Source organism: Phlebotomus papatasi, chromosome 2 (genome assembly GCF_024763615.1).
Source record: "Phlebotomus papatasi isolate M1 chromosome 2, Ppap_2.1, whole genome shotgun sequence".
Classification (NCBI taxonomy): Eukaryota; Metazoa; Arthropoda; class Insecta; order Diptera; family Psychodidae; genus Phlebotomus; species Phlebotomus papatasi.
Window position 1 is genome coordinate 95,945,994 of NC_077223.1, and position 18,558 is coordinate 95,964,551.

The 18,558-nt window shown below is 32.6% G+C and overlaps 1 protein-coding gene across 1 annotated transcript in view; it reads right to left on the bottom strand.

The window, feature by feature from the left end:
• LOC129802538 (uncharacterized) overlaps positions 1-18,558 on the bottom strand; it is a 133,463-nt gene that overhangs the window by 63,390 nt on the left and 51,515 nt on the right. Inside the window, exon 3 of the mRNA XM_055848445.1 lies at positions 9,797-9,836. The gene's annotated coding sequence lies outside the window, so the exon portion shown is untranslated. The remainder of the gene's footprint in view (positions 1-9,796; positions 9,837-18,558) is intronic.

Sequence of the window (18,558 nt, forward strand, 5' to 3'; positions counted from 1 at the left end):
TAAGTAAATTAATTCAATCTAGAAAGTGCAGAAATACCAAAAATTTACAATGGATGTGATACAGAGGAATCGAATTTCTGAAAGGAAAGGAAGCTCCCGTTCTTAATATTTTATAAAATTCTTTTAAATAGCAAAACAAATTAAGAGTATGTGCACTAAAGACAGTAAATCTTATTATTAAAATTTAGTATATAATAAAATTTGGTTTTTTTTTTAAATTGCATTATTAAACGTACATGAGAACGCATTAACAAACGTTAAAGTGAAAGATTCAAGTATTTAATAAAAAGGGATGGCAAAGCGTCCCAGGCTTTGCGAAGTGCTCGAACTCGTGACATAGTTGCTATACCTCAAAAAAAGTACTTTCATATGATTTATTGTTTACCGGTTCTCAACCAATTTGGAAACGCTACATAAATCACTCAAAAGATCTCACAAAATAATTTATAGAATTTAGAGAATTGATTTTTGGACAAAAATTACTTAGGGATCCATAACCGGTACATTATCGGTTATGGATACTACACCCGAGGATACTACCGAGGATACGAGAACAATCGAAGAGCTCCAGGTAAGTTCAGCACGAGTGGCGGCCTAACTGACTTCTCTCTCAGACTTTCTGAGGTCTTAGGCCTTCTTACAGTTAGGGCCATGACAGACCTGAGGATTAGCCGAGAGACGACTTAGCGTAATTATATTATAAATAATGGTTAAATCAGGGGCTCATCAAGCCTAATAAAAAGTGAAGATATTTTTCAGTTTTCCTTGTAAAAATTTTGCAGATATTGCACTACAACTGAAACAAATTTGGTCCTAGTTCTTGTATTATTTCGGCGAACATTATGAAATATGTATTTTCATATAGCTTTTAATGTGCGATTTCGATATAATATCAGACTGATAAGTCAATTCACTTTAGGAAAAAACTTGCCAATAGTCTTCAGTGCCTCTATGCAAAAATGTATAGAAAAATGAAATGTCGAGAGGCCCCTGGGTTAAACTGCTTTTGCATAATTTTCCACTAAGTCGTCTCTCGGCTTAAGCCGTAAGTGTGTCTAGGGCATTACTCTCGGTACGCGCGACTCCCCTCACTACGCCTGTACACAGTAACAGTCGCCGTTTGAATGGCTATACGTTAAATTAAATACTACATAAATCACTCAAAACATTGCCCAAAATATCTTAGGAGTAATACAATTGAGCATCGGATAAAAATTTAGTTATGGGTTATGAACCGGTTAATAACCGATTGGAATCAGTTCCCCTTCCCTTCCAAAAACACGTTTTTGGCCATTTGCTCGAAAACTCGTCGTGTGATTTTTTTCTCATTTTTGGATGTGTTTTTTTTTTAGAGTTTATCCAGGCGAGTATTTCGTTCTTATACGAAAATACAGTTGAATCATTCCTAATTGAAATTACAGTTTTTCAAGGTCAAATGTGAAAAAAGCTCAAGTGACTGTATTTCTAAACTAATTGGCATCATGATTAGGCTCGTTGGAAAGATCTTGGAATTCTGAACAAGCCTGAACCGATTCCAATCGGTTATGAACCGGTAATGAACAGTTTCATAACTGATGACTAATTTTTATCCGAAATTCAATTATATGACTCCTAAGGTATTTTGGACAATGTTTTGAGTAAGTTATAAATCGGTTCACATCAGTTGTGAACCGATTATGAAGTGGTAAGTAATTTATGTCCGAACATTTATTGGCATTGTATAAATGAGCAGTAGAAAGTTAAAATTGAGCAGTAATAAATAAATTTTAAACCGAGATATCGTCCAAATTTTGGCAAAGGGAAAATAAAGGGCTTTTCATTCTATCTGCAACAATTTTAAATTTTAAATATATTAATTAGCCCCGTTTTTGTAAAGATTTAAGTTTTTAACTGACCATAATTAGATATTTTACTGACTATTTTTAATTTTTTACTGCCCATTTTGATTTTTTTACTGCTCGTTTGTTTTTTTGCCATATTTATTTAGAGGTCTATCATCTAAGTCATGAGTTCGAGCACTTGGCAAAGCCTATGAGGCTTAGCCACCCCTTTTTTTATAAATGAATGATCTAAACAGTGGACTATATGAATCGGATTCTCAGTCGTTTTAACTGAGATTCTTCACAATCTCAGCTTTTTTTTTAATAGGGTCAGTTCCAGTAAGTTAGTAGTAGCCGCAATCAAATTTTATGTATATGGTTTAAATATATTAAACGAAAAAACACAGATGGACTGTACTTCTTGAAAAACGATTTAGCAATAGTTATTTAGACACTTGAAATATTCATTTTAGTTCATTCACGTCTCTCAACTAGATCATTGGTTCTGTTTCTTCATATCTGTGCTCCTTTTAACTTTACTATGATAATTTTTGGTAATTAATTGCGGGCAATGTGTGATGTTTCCATCAAAAGATTTGAATGCTTTGAATTGATTGAGCACTACAACCCTTCTCCGTGCAACATTTGTTTCAAAATATGCTAGTGTTTATCCAAAGGCCAGAATAACTGTCTTATACCAATTTTCCAATTTGATATATCCACGGTTTCTTGTCGATGTTGCTGTGGATATGTGTGGAATCCTGATAGGAGATTCAAAAGCTGTATGGTTGTCAACATTCTGGACACATTTAAAAAAAATTTACAAATGTAATTGATTGTCCACTGAAGAATGGGTATTTCAATTTTCCCTTTATAAAATTTGTAACCCTTTTTTAGTATCTTTTTAAAAATTACAGGACATCAATTTTTACCTAAATAACGCTGTTTTCGATGACAAAGCAAAGAACGTTATTCCACCAGGAATACCTAATGGTAGATATCGTATTGATGTGATAGTCAACAATCATCTGACAACAAAGTCAGTGACAACATTAAAATTTTCATAGATCATCTCTATGGGGAAATTCAGAGAAAACCAGAGTTAGACATTTTGTGGAACTAGATGAATACAGGGTAGCGTAGAGTCAAATGTAACAAGTTGAATATTTATAATTTCGATATTTTCCAAGATAAATCATTGATTAATGATCTTCTTGAATCTCCTTAAATATCCAAAGTGATAAGTGATATGAACAAGGAAAGGAACTTAAAAGAAAATTCAAAAATATTGAGCTATACCTATGTTTCTAAATTATTAGCCTTACATTATTTACACATTGTTTAAGTGTACCCTTAATCAATAGTGGAGGTATTAGATGCGTTTTTCATTAATAATATCACAATTTGAGTGAATTTAAACTCGAAACAAAGAAATGTATTTGGAATTAGAATAGTAGGGGAGACTGGGGCAAAATTTGTCAAAACGAAATTTCAATATTCACTATTTTCTAAAATAAAAGAGACTAAGGCTTGAAATTTTTATTATAGATAGCCTTCATGAACCTTCTTAAACTTACAAAGTTTCAAAGGATTCGAGGAAGGATTATGTAAAATAAAAAAAATAATGAAATTTTGAGCCCTATTTTTGGAATATTTGGCAGACAATATCAATACTAATTAGCTCAATTTAAGCACATTTCTCGTTAAGATAGAGAAAAATTATCTTCGACAAAGTTGTAGAGGAGTAAATTTCTTATAAAAATATGTCTATTTGATATTTTTAGCGTTTGCGAGAGAGTAAAACGTCACAAATTATCCGAAGTCTCACAAAATTTGATCCAGCAATTTTGAGAATCTCCACAAAATCGACTTTTAGAAAATGATTCGAAAATCACATTTCTTTCAAGATAGAGGAAAATAGTCTTCTGCAATATTGTAGAGCAGTAAATTTCCTATAAGAATATGCTCATTATAAAAAGTTTAAGTTTTCTCAGAGCTCGTGAAAGAATTAAATATGCGTTTTTACAAGTTTTGCTCCAGTCTGCTCTAGTCTCGAATAAAAACGTCATTTCTTTTTTGGTGTTATTTCTGAAAAGAAAAGCACCACAGACGAGTCCGGAAGGAGTTTTTTCTTCAATAAATAAATTTTGGATTTAAAAATTCACTATCTAAGTATTTTTTCTCATTTTATCAGTTTTTAATTAATAGAATTCTCAATTATAGAGTTAGTGTAGCAACAAGAGGAAGAGGAAGAAAAGCAAAAAGTCATCGTTTTAATCACAAATTAAAATTATATCTCTACCTGATGGTATTAAGTGATGAAAAGTAGGTCAAAAAGTGTGTGTGAAATCGAAAATCTTAATGTGTACGCATTGTACGCCGGTAAACATTGCAACACATTAAATAAGATGAGTTTTTCTTCCTAACAACACAAGGCATGGCACCATGTGAGAGATCTCTTAGAAAATATCAGTAATGTAAACAATACGGAATACTCAATGAATCGGAATGAGGAGATGGTAAAAAAAAATATTGTCGAGAAACTAATGAGAAGTACGTATAGAAATTGAGCGGGAAATTTTCACTTAAATTTCCATTTCAATTCCATGACTCTGTGAAATTGATCGAACCAATGGGTGATCTCAATGGGGGAAACACTATAGAGTCAATTTGCTCAACGACTTTTCCAACAAATAATCCACCCAATTGGATCTGTGGGAGTTTAGCACCGGAGAATTTCTTGTCTTGCTGAAGAATTTTCTCCCCACACAAGATATGTCTATTTATAATTGAAAGAAAAATATTTCTTTTTCCTTTGGAACCATTCGTCAAAGTGCATGAAGTGTGGTGTTCCCAATTTCCCAATAACTTCTAAAATATTATATATATTTTCTGGGCAAAAATCACTCAAAACTTTAGCTTTTCATGCCGAATGGGAATGCTATAAATAAAGTCATTCGTCATGTCGCAATTATACAATCGAATTGGCCACACACAATTCCCATGCGTTTCGCCAAATGATACTGGAGGTCTTTCTTTTTCGCAAGGTGGAAATGATTGTTTGGCCACTTCTGTGGGACACAAATCCACTTCGCGAGATGCTTTGCTCATTCCACTGAGACGTGATCTCATGAGGGAATTCCACTGTGACCAAGGGGTGTACAAATCTCAAGATTGTTTCTTATTTTATTATATTGTTCACAGACTTGTGTTTAATTTTGAAATAATTTGAACTAAAACTGTCAGTTTAAATATTATTTCCTTCCATTGTCATTTTAAGAACTTGTACCTTGCGGATAAATTGATCAAATTGGATGAACTTGGACGGAAAAGTTTATCCTGAATTACAGAAATTAAAGTAAGATAAGAGTAATAGTGATAGACGGGGTTATTTTGAGCTGTGGGGCTAAATTTACATGCGAATTTTTCGTATATTTCTAAAGAAAACCGGTTTAACGTAATATAATTTAGCTCTACAAAACAATTATGGAAGTAAATTAAATTATGATAAGAACCAGTATACTTTAAAATTATGCGAAAAACTCTTATATCAATGTAGTAACACAGCCTAAAGTAGCCTCACTTTCCCCTAAGAAATCTGAAATAAATGTAAAGAAAAACTGTAATAAATCTAATATATTTTTTTAATTTATTTTAAACGCACACACAGAATTGTGTAGGGGAAAGTACGCTACCTTCGGACGACTCAAGCTTCGAACGACTCATTTTTTTCAACACGTTTTAAATGAATTGATCCATTATAATATTATAATTTAATAACTAGTAGAGTGCTTCATAATAATAATATAATAATGCTGGCAATCAACTTAATACTTAATGCAAGGGGAGCCCGGAGCATCCATTATTATTTTTCTTATATGGGATCAGATTGTCAGTCCCATGTGCGTGGAATCTAGTGCAGTGAAGCTCACTGGATGAAATCCGAACACCTTTAACGCCAGAAAAATTCCTGGTGACCTAAAGGGGATTCGAACCCGGGACACTTGCATCATAGAGCGAGTGCTCTACCACTTGACCCATTGAGTTTGAGTGCCCACAGTGCTTCATATTTCATGAAAATAGTCATAGGGTGGAATCACCAGTTCTCGCCAGTGCCCCACTTCTCGCCACTTACATTGAAATCGCTATTTTTCGCAATTTATGAAATAAATAAGTCGCAATTTTTTTGTATTGTTTCTGCTTCTACGCATAGAATCGAAAAATAATAATTATTCGTTTTGGATTCACGATTTTGATCACTTTTTAGAGCAATATTTTAAGCAAGTGCATCGAATCCAACATCTCTTACCAAATGTACTAAGTGTCGTCAAATTTTCATCAGGCCAAAAATACCTATTTGGGTAAATAATTTGTCTATTGAATATTTAATTGCACTTATGGAATACATAAAATTTGTGTTTAGTCAATTAATATTTCATTTTATATTATTTTTGTATAAAAATGAGGCATGACGAGAAGTGGTAATATTCTGGAATTGATTTTACCACCTGTCGTCATCTCTTTTCAATAGGCGACGCTAACTTCACTTCGTACATTCTCAGTTGTCAAATCTGCATTGTTTACTTTCTGCAAAAGCCCCATAATTTGATTTCTCAAATAAAAGTGAAGAAAAATCATTTAAAGAGAGTAATAATGAAGTGATCACAAGGAAAGAGAAATGGTGAATGTATTCTTTTCATAGTATTGCCTAAAATAACCGAGTGTGGTTCTTTTCAAGTGGGTGGCGAAAAGTGGTTACAAATTTTACAAAACTGGCGAAAAGTGGTAAAAAGTGGCGACGAAATGGTTATTTTTGCATTATTAATGAAAATCAGTTTTTTAAGTAGTCCAGCGTTATGTTCTAGGATTATTGTTTTCACTTATCTAGAGCCAATACATCTAAGTAAATTTGTGTCAAATTTGACTTATCTTGTAACAAGGATTCAAAAGTTATGATTAAATGAATTTAATTTTTCCTAAACATGGCGATAGCCGGTTATTCCACCCTAGCTTAAATCCATTAAGAGGTTACATGGGTCCCTCAGGTCAAAAAAATCATTCTTTTTTTATTTTTTTTTATCTTATATAACATTTTAAAAGTATTTTCTGAAAATTTCAAGTCAATCGGAGTATAACTCTCGGAGGTAGAGCAGTTTTAGTTATTCATTCCGTCCGCGCGCGCATATTGTTGTAAAACTTTAAACGCGTTTTTCTCAAAAAACCGTTTTACAATGCGGTAGTCAAGACTACTCAGAGTCTACTTAACCGATCTTTCTGAAATTTTACATACTTGTTTTGAGAAGTATTATCTACTGTTTGAACAAAGGATTTGCACTTCCTTAAATCAGAACCATTTTTACAATACAAAATGTGTTGGAAAATAGGGTAAAATTGATACTTTTTCACAAAAACTTTTGCCAAATATCCAAATTTTGTTTTGTTTTTTTTCAAAAATCCTTCGTTTATCCAGGGGTCCAATTAATCCTCTAATAGAATATATTCGGTTTTTTGATTTGAAATGAACCTACTGGGAGAAATCCTGCCTACCGCAAGGTGTGTTTTTTTGAGAAATGGTTCCGAAAATCAGCTACCAACGGTCGAATTTTCAAAATTTTTCAATTTTTTTTTTAAATTTTGTTCTAAAGTTACTCTTTCATATCCCAAAAGTTAGGAGATCTAAAATATTTTCTACACAATAAATTATTATCAGAAAAAGGCCTATTTTTTGACCTGAAAGAACTCATGTAATCCCTTAAAACAGAAAAATTTAGTTGTCCAAAGCTTAGGTCGTCCGAAGATAGCACGCTTTCCCATAATGGGAAGAGTTTCGTACATAATATATAGAGGTGTACCTTATTTACTCCTTATTTTTAAGACTTTAGTTCTAGGTCGTTCAGATAGGAACTCGTCCTCTGTACGAAATTTGAATCACCGTATGATTTTCTAAAACATATAATAGATAATAGAGAACCGGTGAGCGTCGGGGGATGGGGTAGTTTAGTCTCACATTAGTCATACTTAGTCACGCTCCAGTCTCATAAAGAAATCCGTTTTAAAGACAGCAAGAAAAATCTTTAAAAGCTATGATTAAGTAAGATATCAATAATTCGAATTGCAGAGCTCCAAATCCCATGCCCTGTAAAACCCCAGACCAATTGACTAAGCAAAAAAAATTCTAGATTTGACCACTGAGGAAGGTTTGGAGTCCGAGTCGAAAGCTTTGGGAAGAATCGTCTTTTTCTAAGTTACCCCATCCCCCGACGCTCACCGATTCTCTATTATTTAACACTATAAACATACCGAACGTTTTTGCACGTTTTTCGGTCAAATGACAAACCACGGTAGGGTAGGATACTCAACAAATTTGTCTCGGAAAAGAGCAAAAAATTAAAATTGAAATACTGAAAAATATATTACATGCATGTTTTAAGAAATTTATAAAGTTTGATAGCGACATTGTACCATTTAAATATGTGTTAATTTGAAACTGGTCAATTTGACCGGGTTTTGGTAGGTTTAGTGTTAATAGTCGGAAAATATTCAGCATAAAATAGATTTTCGAATTTGATATTCGAGACGTTAAAATTGTAAACCGTACAATCAAGCTTAGGGTTTTAAATTTGATAATTTCTTGCCAAAATCCTTGGGATTTATAAAATTATTTCAACTATAGTGAAGTTATTGGTTTGATTCTCTAAATTGAAAAGACTACTGAATATCAAATTCAAGTACAAATTACGCCCCTTGTTGTCAGTAAACCTACTTGGTTCACAATTCAGGTCAACCAAATGCATTTCGGACTCGAAATCACGATAAAGAGCTCCCTCATTTTCTTTGGCAATGCCCTATCATCATTCTTGTGGTAAGAATAATTATAAATTATCGCACTCTCAGTGAAAAGGTCATGAGATTCTCCAAGGTTCATCATGAATAAAACACTTTAATTTGCACCACTGCCAATTTCTTCCACAAAATGTTGAGTTCATCTGTGACACGTCCAATGGAAAAATATATACTCTTTAGTTGTTGATAAATTTAGGTCACGAGCCCATCGAAACGAGGAAAACCACTGCATTTTTGAGCCTTTCCTTTTGTCTGCTTGCAAGAAAATACGTATATAGAAGTAACATTCTCGTGCCTGGTACATGTGACTTGTCTTGGCGGAAAGAAATCCAAGAATCTCTGTTTTGCAAGAAATCGGGAAGAAATATGATATCGCATAAATTTCTCATCTTGCAAACGTATTGAATTCTCAAGATATTCTCACTTGGAGGAAATTTAATAACAATGTGGAAATTTTTCTTTCTGTGGCCTTTTTCTTCACCACAATCGATGGAGCTCACGAGACAGCTAAGTAAAAGGCTCTTTTGTGGTAACTTTAGAAATAATTGCTCCACACTTTGTTAGCAATTAGTCCTACAATTGTTTTCAGACACTAGAGTTTCAAGAGACTTCAAATATGATTAGTGATCTTGAGAGAGAAATTTTTCATTTTTCTAACAAAAGGACTTTCTTTTCTTGAAAGACATAGGAAATGCTTGAAATGTCCCAAGCCAAAACCTTAATCTCTCCTTTGAATTCGTCTATTTCTAATTGTCTTTTTCTACTCTCAATATTCCTTTTAGGATTTTATAAGAAAGACTTCTAAAATAGAAACAGCAATTCGTGCGGAACAAATTAACTGAGAGTGAAGATGAGCTCCAAGCATACGAAATTCATTGAACATGGACTTTGAGGGAAAAAACGTGAGATTTTGTGAGAGATGGGTGCAATTGATTGGAACCTTTTGACGCCCACAGTGACATTGAAATACACCAAAAAGGTCACACAACCGAAACTCCCAATTAATCCAACTCTCCACAAATATTTTCCTCGCATTTCTCTTAACTTTTTTTCTTGCCTAAATCTTTCATCATTGGTTTCTGATAGTTGAGAAATAATGTTGTAAAATAAAAAAATAACGTTTAAAGACTCACCTAAAATTGCGGAGAAATTTCTTCCAAGGTATCATAAACTCTGAAATTTAATAAAAATCATTTTTAGTATATTAAAGACGATAGTTTATTGTAAAATAGAGGATAAGGTGGTTAAAAGCAGATATTTTATCTTAACCTTGTTATAAAATGAATACAATCTGCACTCAAGATTATTAAACAATCTTTGTTATGCCCTAGACAGACTTACAGCTTAAGCCGAGAGATAGCTTAGTGAAGAATTGATAGGAATGTAGTCTAATAATTATTTTGATTATAATTACCTTAAGCCGTCTCTTGGCTTAAGTCGTAGGTGTGTTCAGCGCATTACACACTGTTTTTGGCCATATGATACGCTCAGAGCAGAAGTGGACTGTTTTAGGGGAAGTGTGCCAAATTTCGGCCAGCTTCTAATTTCGGCCACTTTGAATGTAATTTCGACCATGCAAATAAATTAATTAAAATTATGTATGTAATCTTCGAATTGTCAATGAATTCATTTTGGTTTTAAATATTTATTCATTTTAGGATGTATTAACACAAAGACCATTAAATTTTAGGTATAATTTGAATTTAAATTGCGTTGAAAAAACTCAGTGGGGAAAGAGTTTTACAAAAAATGTGACAGATCGATTGTGTTTCTAGCAGTCTTGCGATTCGTGGTGAAGTGCAGGTTTTCCTTCGGTGTTTTTTTTATGAAAATTGATTATTTTCATTAAAGATTGTTTCTGTGTATGTTAATAATAAATAATTCTTTAAATTTCGGGTAAAATTTCTCAGCTGGATCCTGTATTTCGCGTAAAAAAGTATATACTTTGTGAGTGTCTCTCCGGTGAGGTAGTGTTGCCTATTCCGGCAACATCTTTTGCTTTCCTAAATTTCTTATTCATTTTATGTTTTTTTTTTTCAATTTCTGAGTTCTACAATGTCCAGAGAAAAAAACCATCGCTTCCATGAAAAAGATGATGTGGAAAAGGCATTGGAAGAGTTCAGGAAGGGCAAACTGCTACGGGAATCTGTGCCTAAATTTGAGATGCTACTCTTCAGGTCTTCAGGACAAATTACACGGAAGATCATAGGTCTTATGGGTCATATAAACGTATTAAACTAAATATTAAACTCGTTCCGTTTGACGTTTTGAAATTTTCTACCCGTTGCGTTACAAAAGGTGGCCAGAAAAAAGGTGGCCGGAATTTCACTCGACGTGGCTTTGGAAGAATTCCGAAAGGGCAAGGAACTATGAAAATGAAGGTGGCCGAAATAAGCCATCAAAGCTATTTTTGCATTTTTATTCATTTTAAAATATATTAAGAATGATTTTAGAAAAAACAAATACGATAAACTATCTACAAGATTCCAAGCAACACTCCTTAAAAAGAAGTAACAAAAAAATTTATATTAAAAATATTACATTTTAAACTTGAGTATTTAGCGCTTGCATGCAACTATGTTGCAATTTGGTGCACTTACCCTATAATCGATTAGACTAAAAAAAATAAGACATTCAGGAACTGGGCTAAGCCTCCAGTCTGAAGGCCTTATAACATAAGAAGGCAATGAAGAAGAATTGACATGATCAGAGAAAAAACCAGCTACTTGACCAGATAAGTATGCATATACGATAGGCGGTTGGAGATATTAAGAAAACATTCATAAAATTTTTAAAAGGGTTAAAATGAACTTTTAACATAACTTTAAAGCCTCAATGGTAATCAATCATGTTTTTCTGTTCTCAAATTTGAGCTGTTTTGTATTATCTATTGCTTTCCTTGCGTGTTTAAAATTTGTACACTTTTAAATTTATCTTTTACAGTAATGTAACCTCAAAATAAAAAAAATTGCATTAATTGTATTATTTAAACATTTAGATTTATTTTAAATATTTTAGAATACACATGTCTTTTTGTTTCATTGTTATCATTTTATTTTTAATAAAATTCATTTAAACAGCTTTATTATAATCATGAAAATTGCTGTAAGATTTTAAACATAACCTCAAAGAACGCTCCGCGATTTTCCAGCTGTGTTTTAATAAATTTGGTAAGTAGAAATTTGAAACTGAAATTATTAATTTTTAATGGTTGACAATAGTGAAATGTTTTTAAGGAAGTGAAAATTGAAAAGTTGCGATAAGTTTTGACTAATAATTTCTGATCATTTTTACGTCATTCCGTCGCTTGCATCGACACTTGCGGTATCTTCATTTTATATTTTTGTTTAATAAATTCTTTTAATTTCTATATTTATTTATTTTTTAAATCACTTGCTAAATGGGTGTATCATAATGAATTATGAAATGCCCTTACTCGACCGGTGGGTCAATTTTTGAATGTTTGATGGGCATTTTCTATGAAGTTGTCACTGATTCGTATTTTTTATGGAATACTTGAACTATTAATGTTAGATCATACGCTAAATATTGTAGCAAATATAAATAAATTGAATAAATAACTCCACCGGTCGAGTCAAGGAACCGGTCGAGTGAGGGCACGCTACCTTAAAATCCGAAAATAGGATACGGTAACGTGTTATGTAAACGACAATTTTCTAATCAAAAAGAAATATTTTAGTGACACATGTTTAGTTTAATTTATAGTTTAATTAACGTATTAAATGTGAAGATGTATAAATACACCTACGAAGTACTTATGAGTATTTTAGTGATATTAATTCTCTTTTTCTCAAGAAAAGATTTGCGTGGTTGTTTTTTTCACTCTGGCACACAGTGCAACATAATTGCAAATAATGACAATTCTACCTGATTTTATTTATTGTTATTTACAATCTCACAGTGGCACTTTCTTCGTCACACATTTCCTCGTTTGACTTTAAAGTTTACTCAAGGAGAAGGTTTCGTACATTAATATGCAGTGACAAGAAATATCACGGAGAATTAATTAATTAGACAGCGAAATGCTTGTCAATAATTATATTTCCACATTTGTGAGTTGTGGGGCTTTACGAGAGATTTTCTATCTAATATTTCAAGTGTTGAGAGAGAAAAGACAATATATATTGAGTGGATGAAAATGATGACAAGACGATCAGAAAGAGATTTAAAGGCCCCAACTGGTGGCCTCGCACAACCCAATACACACTTTGAGACACAGCATTTAGAAAGTAACCACCAAATGCACCAAGAGACGCATAATTTCTAATATTAAACTCCTCACAATCTCTCTAATTCGCCATGAGGAAAATTTTCAAGTGAAAGAACGTGCAATTGAATGGGCAGAAGGAGGCAGAGGGAGGGTAGACTTGATAACATCTCCCAATGGAAATTGATTGTATTGGCGGAATATTTAATTAGCGGCAGAGTTTTGTATATAAACATTGTAAGAATGTGCATTGTGCAAGTGAAAAATTCACCTCGAAATTCTTTCACTCTTTGAGATTCATGGGACTTTTTTTTCCTCTCCTGTTGAAAAACCATGGACCACACGGTACCCACCAGCTGAAGATGCAAATCAGCACCTGAGAGGGTGTTGAGTAATCAATTTCGCGAAATTAATTATGCGAAAATACCAGGGAAAAAGACACAGAGAACTCTTTGACACAGAGAAATTCCGCAAAATTTGCCATACAGTGAGAAATTTAAATTGTATTTAGCATGCAAGAATTTCATGGAAAAGACTCTTGGCAATTTTAATTTTGAACAAATAGTGAAATTAGACAAAAAAAACATCTTGCAATTTCATATGGCTTAATTTGAATTGCAAAGAGTTCAGTTGACTTTGAATAAGTTTCAAGGAGTTGTCATTTTCGATATCGAAAGACGTTTTTTTCTATAATTTTCGAATTAATATATTTTTCAATTAGTCTTATTGCTTTCGATGACGAAAAACGTATTTTGGATAATTTTGAATTACAACAAATGACTGTCCATTTCGAAAAAAACATTACAGTGGTATTGTTTTCGGAGTATTTCGATAAATTTTCGGTTTTAGGAGTTGTTATGAATTTGCCATTTTCGATAATAAATAATACCTAATCGATTTATACCGAAAATGTATGATTGAATATACTTTTATAACTAAAATAAATTTACCTTTGGACTAATTCAATTAGATTTTTGATTTTAAGAAAAAAATACAACATTACTTTGTTTATTTTTTCGGTTGTCGATATTGAAAAATGTATTCCTTAATTTTTAGTCATCATATGGGGAGGTGGGACTACATTGATATATGATTTTTCGCATACTTTTAAAGGAAACTGGGTTTTAACATAATGTAATTAGATAGACAAAACAATTGTTGATCTTAATTAAATAATCGTAAGGTCAAGGGATTACGTATCGTAAGGATTATAGCCCCACAGCTTTAAGTAGCCCTACCTAATTCTAAATTAATTTCAATTCTGAAAAATTGAATTTAATTAGATTTTCGACGTTAGGAAAAATTTTCACGGGCCTTTTTGTTATATTTTCCATTTTCGACATTGAAAAATGTGTCCCATAAAATGTTGAAGCATCACAATAATATTTCATTTCGCAAAGGTCTAAGGTATCACATTCAGATTAACTTGAACATATTTAAAGCATTGAGTAAAATTTAAAAAAAAATTTGAACAGATTTTTATATTTATTTTTCTGTTTTTAAAGTCGAAAAATGTTTAATTTGAAAGAACATGGTAGTTCTTGATATTCGAATTAGGGGAAAGTGCGCTACATTCGGACGTCTCAAGCTTCGGACAATTCATTTTTTTCTCTATGTTCCTTATGGATTTCACGTATTGCTCTTTTATGAAAATTTGAGGCATTGGATTAGTTTTTAAAATATAACATTATAATGGGCCAAATTAATTTATAACACATTGAAAAAAATGATTTGTGCGAAGCATAAATCGTCCGAAGGTAGCGCGCTTTCCCTTAATTTAATTTACTTTACTTCAAGGAATAATTTAGACATATTTTCGAAACGAATTTGCTACTTACGATATTGATAAATTTTTCTATAATTTTTATACATGATAACTTACTTTCGATGTCGAAATATCTTAATAATGCGTAATATTTTATGTAGACTCCATAAATTTTCAGACTTATGATTAATTTATTGCAGGTTTAGGTTATATCTGGAATTATTTTTTATATCACAAAGGCGTGATAGAGTTTTGAATAAGTCTAACTGTGTTATCACAGTTAGAATTATTCCATTATTAGTTAGAATCCAGAACCGAAAGCTTTGGAAAGGATTGTCGTTTTTCCAAGAGTGACTCCATTCCCCTGACGAATTCCGGTTCCCTTCTAGTAAATTTCCCTAACGTCGTTTTTTCAATACAATGTGTTATCACACTTGCACATTAAAATTTTAATATGATTCACATTAATTGTCGCTGGTGAGAGTCCAAATGTGTAATTTGTGTATTTGAATTATTTTATATTCAAAATTTGATCTGTTTGTTGATAAAAAGGTAAACTTGGCCTGCAAAATTTGATATAAATTGATTTATAGCATTAATGCGATTTTCTCTTTAATTTTTTAATGTGAAAATATTTATGCTTTAGGTAAATATAAACTTATTTTTGCAGGCCAAGTCCACTTCTTTATCAATAAATAGGAAAACCCCAAATATTAAGTGATTCAAAGACACAAATAACATATTTGGACGCTCACAAGCGACAATTAATGTGAATCACATTAAAATTTTAATGTGCAAGTGTGATAACGCCGTAGTTTTTGGTTTTTGTGATCAGTTGAGTATTTTTTTTAAGTGTTCTTCCTAAAAATTAAAAAAAAAATACACTGGAAGTTTGACTTTAAGTTTTTTATCGAAACATAAAACCTTAATTATTTAAATCTAGTTTTGATAAGTAACTTAAAACTGTAAAAGTTTTTAATATTTATTTTTTTCTGATCTTTACGGTATCGTAAGTGCGGGCGACTTTGTGTCCTCCGGGTGACTTTGACACCTTCCTGTTCGTAAGCTTTTCTTTAATTCCAATGTTTAAGAACGGTTCTTACCGATCAGGCATGGTAGGTAGAATCGGTAAAGCCCATCTTCAAGTCCTAGGAGATCTTTCAGTCCTATTTTAAAACAGGAAAAGTAAACCATTAGAGGATTCGAACTTGAATTATCAAATTGTAAATTCTATGCTCTTTTTTGTATTTACAAATTCGATTTTGGGCTACGTAAGTTGATGATACATTTTCAAACTTGGAAGGTTCTTTTTTAATTTTTCACGCATAACTTTTTTAGAACCTAATTTGATCCTGAATGATCTCATATCTTCTCGAATTTTAATTCTTCTTTCACGGCTGTGAATTTGCTTTATAAAAGTTGTCAAGAGTTCATTTTAATTCAATTTCAGTTTTCCGGTATTAGACACAAAAGAGCCTTTAGCCAAAAGTGTCTCAAATATCCATTTCGTTGGAAACTGCAACTGTGATCTTATTTTGCCATTTACTTTCAGCCATGAAATCACAGAAGAAAGTAAGACGCTTTATCTGGTGAGTCTCCGCGTGCAAGAAATTCCAAATGTGCTCTATTGGAATGAAAAGCTTTGCCATTTGGCACCACTCCCGCGTCAAATTCGTGAATCGCCTCAAGTGCATCTTTCTCCGCGATCATCATTTTCCTTGTCTTTTTTTTTATTTAATGCTAGGCACAAGCTGCAAGTCAAAGAAGTCATTCCGTGGCTCAGATGATCACCAAGGTGGACTCTTTCGACAGCACTTTGTACACCATTTGTGTAGGATTTATTTGGCGCCAAAAATTTTCAAGGGATTCACTCTGGAGTTTATTTTGAAATGTTCCTATGAGGTGTTTATCTTGTGGATCTTACACGATCGTGAGTAGGTTTGATCTCAAATCAAAATCTTCATCATCTCATTTTGGTTGTGGATGTTTTGACGAAGAACACTACTTTGTTGTTCTTTGTTACTATTTGTGGAAGCATTTAGCATATTTCGTCTCTAATTTTCACCTCAAACAATATTTTCCTCCCAACATTCAACCATTGTGATTCAAATGATCAGCTTATTGTTCGACATTTACGTTTATTGTTCAATTTTTCCTCGGTTGAAGAGAAAGACTCTGGAGGCCTTTTTTCATGTATCAAAACGATCCAAACTGCCACAAGAATCAGCATGAAATTGGACAATTGTACATTGGACAAAAAAAAACCCAAAATTATTAGTGATGGAAATGAGGTAATAATTTAAGACTTGTGCCTTCATTGAGATTTAATGGCAAAATTTACACATAAAGCTAGTTTCACATAAAAAAAAGTAACTTTTTATATAATATTTCCCCTCGGCATTTTATTGGACCCTCAGCGTGTGAGCCCAAATAAATATTTATAGGTGATCTCATTGCATATCCTCCGCGGATTGTTAACACTAATTGACTTCAAGCATCTGCCAGCTGAAATCCGCAGCGGACATTGTCCCCATAAGCTGTCGATGAGGTCAATCTGTCCCAAAGGGGGTACTATGTGATGCAATGTGGTATTTTGCACTAATTAATAGCAATAATGTAAAGGTAGGGCGTTTAGTTTTAATTGAGAATATGCAAAGAATTACATCTAGCAAAAACACCTTCAATTGGAGCAAAATATCAATTGAAATTAGCTGGAGGGGCTATTCTGCAATTATTTGTCGTGCACAAAATCTTTAAAGGTTTATACATATTCGTTGAGTAGGATGTGACCAACAGAAATGCCCACGAGGGATGTCTTTTTCTAAATTTAATTGTTGCTTTATGAACAGTTAAATGTTTCCACTGTGAGGTCCTTGAGGTGTATAAAGGCATTTACACATTGGGGGCACTTTTCGTAAAAAAATACATTTTGACAGAATTTTGACGTCTCTACCTAGGACGGCAATGTAAACAATTTCTTTCAAAAAGAAATTTTTGATGAAAATTGCTCCCAATGTGTAGAGGCCTTAACCCTAGCAAATATCTACACAGAGAAAAAAAAGAGGGTGCGATTAACTTTTTTTCCTCATAACTTTAACACTTTAGGTGTAAAAATATATCAACATTTTTTAATGTTAATTTTAGACATTTTTAAGGGTAAAATTAACATGAAAAAGGGTAACTTTAACCCCTAATACACCTAAAAAGCATAATATTTACACCGATTTCGGATCAATACTGCAGGGTAAAATAAACATTTCCGGAATGTTATTTTAACTTTTTCGGATTTCTCTCACTCAGTGTATTACAGGGATAACCAGAAGTGATATAGGAACTGTCAAGTGTGACACTTTTTTGCTACTTGATAAAAGTCACAGTTTTCTCTAAGGTTTTTCACATTTTCTTTTAATTTTGATCAAAGCTACAGAGTGACATTGATCCCAGTGATTTTCTATTGTGTGTACAAATTTATTCAAAAATGCGGTGCATAGTGGGAGGACGTGAGACTTACTCTCATAATTCATCACAAATTTCTTTTCACAACAAATTTAAATAATTTTCCCTTAATTTGTCTTCTCTTAGCCATTTTAAATTACCGTTTGATGTTAGAGTTAAACTGAAAGCTTACTTTAAATTGTGGTATAAAAAACATTAAATCGGTTTTTATAGGGTTACTCTTTAATTCGGGCGGCAGGTAGGGGAAAGCGCGCTACCTTCGGACGATTTATACTTCGCACAAAGCATTTTTTTCAATGTGTTATAAATGAATTTGGCCCATTGTAATATTATATTTTAATAGCTAGTCCAATGCCTGAAAATTTCAGAAAAGAGCTAAGGGTGAAATCCTTAAGGAACACAGAGAAAAAATTGAATTGTCCGAAGCTTGAGTCGTCCGAAGATAG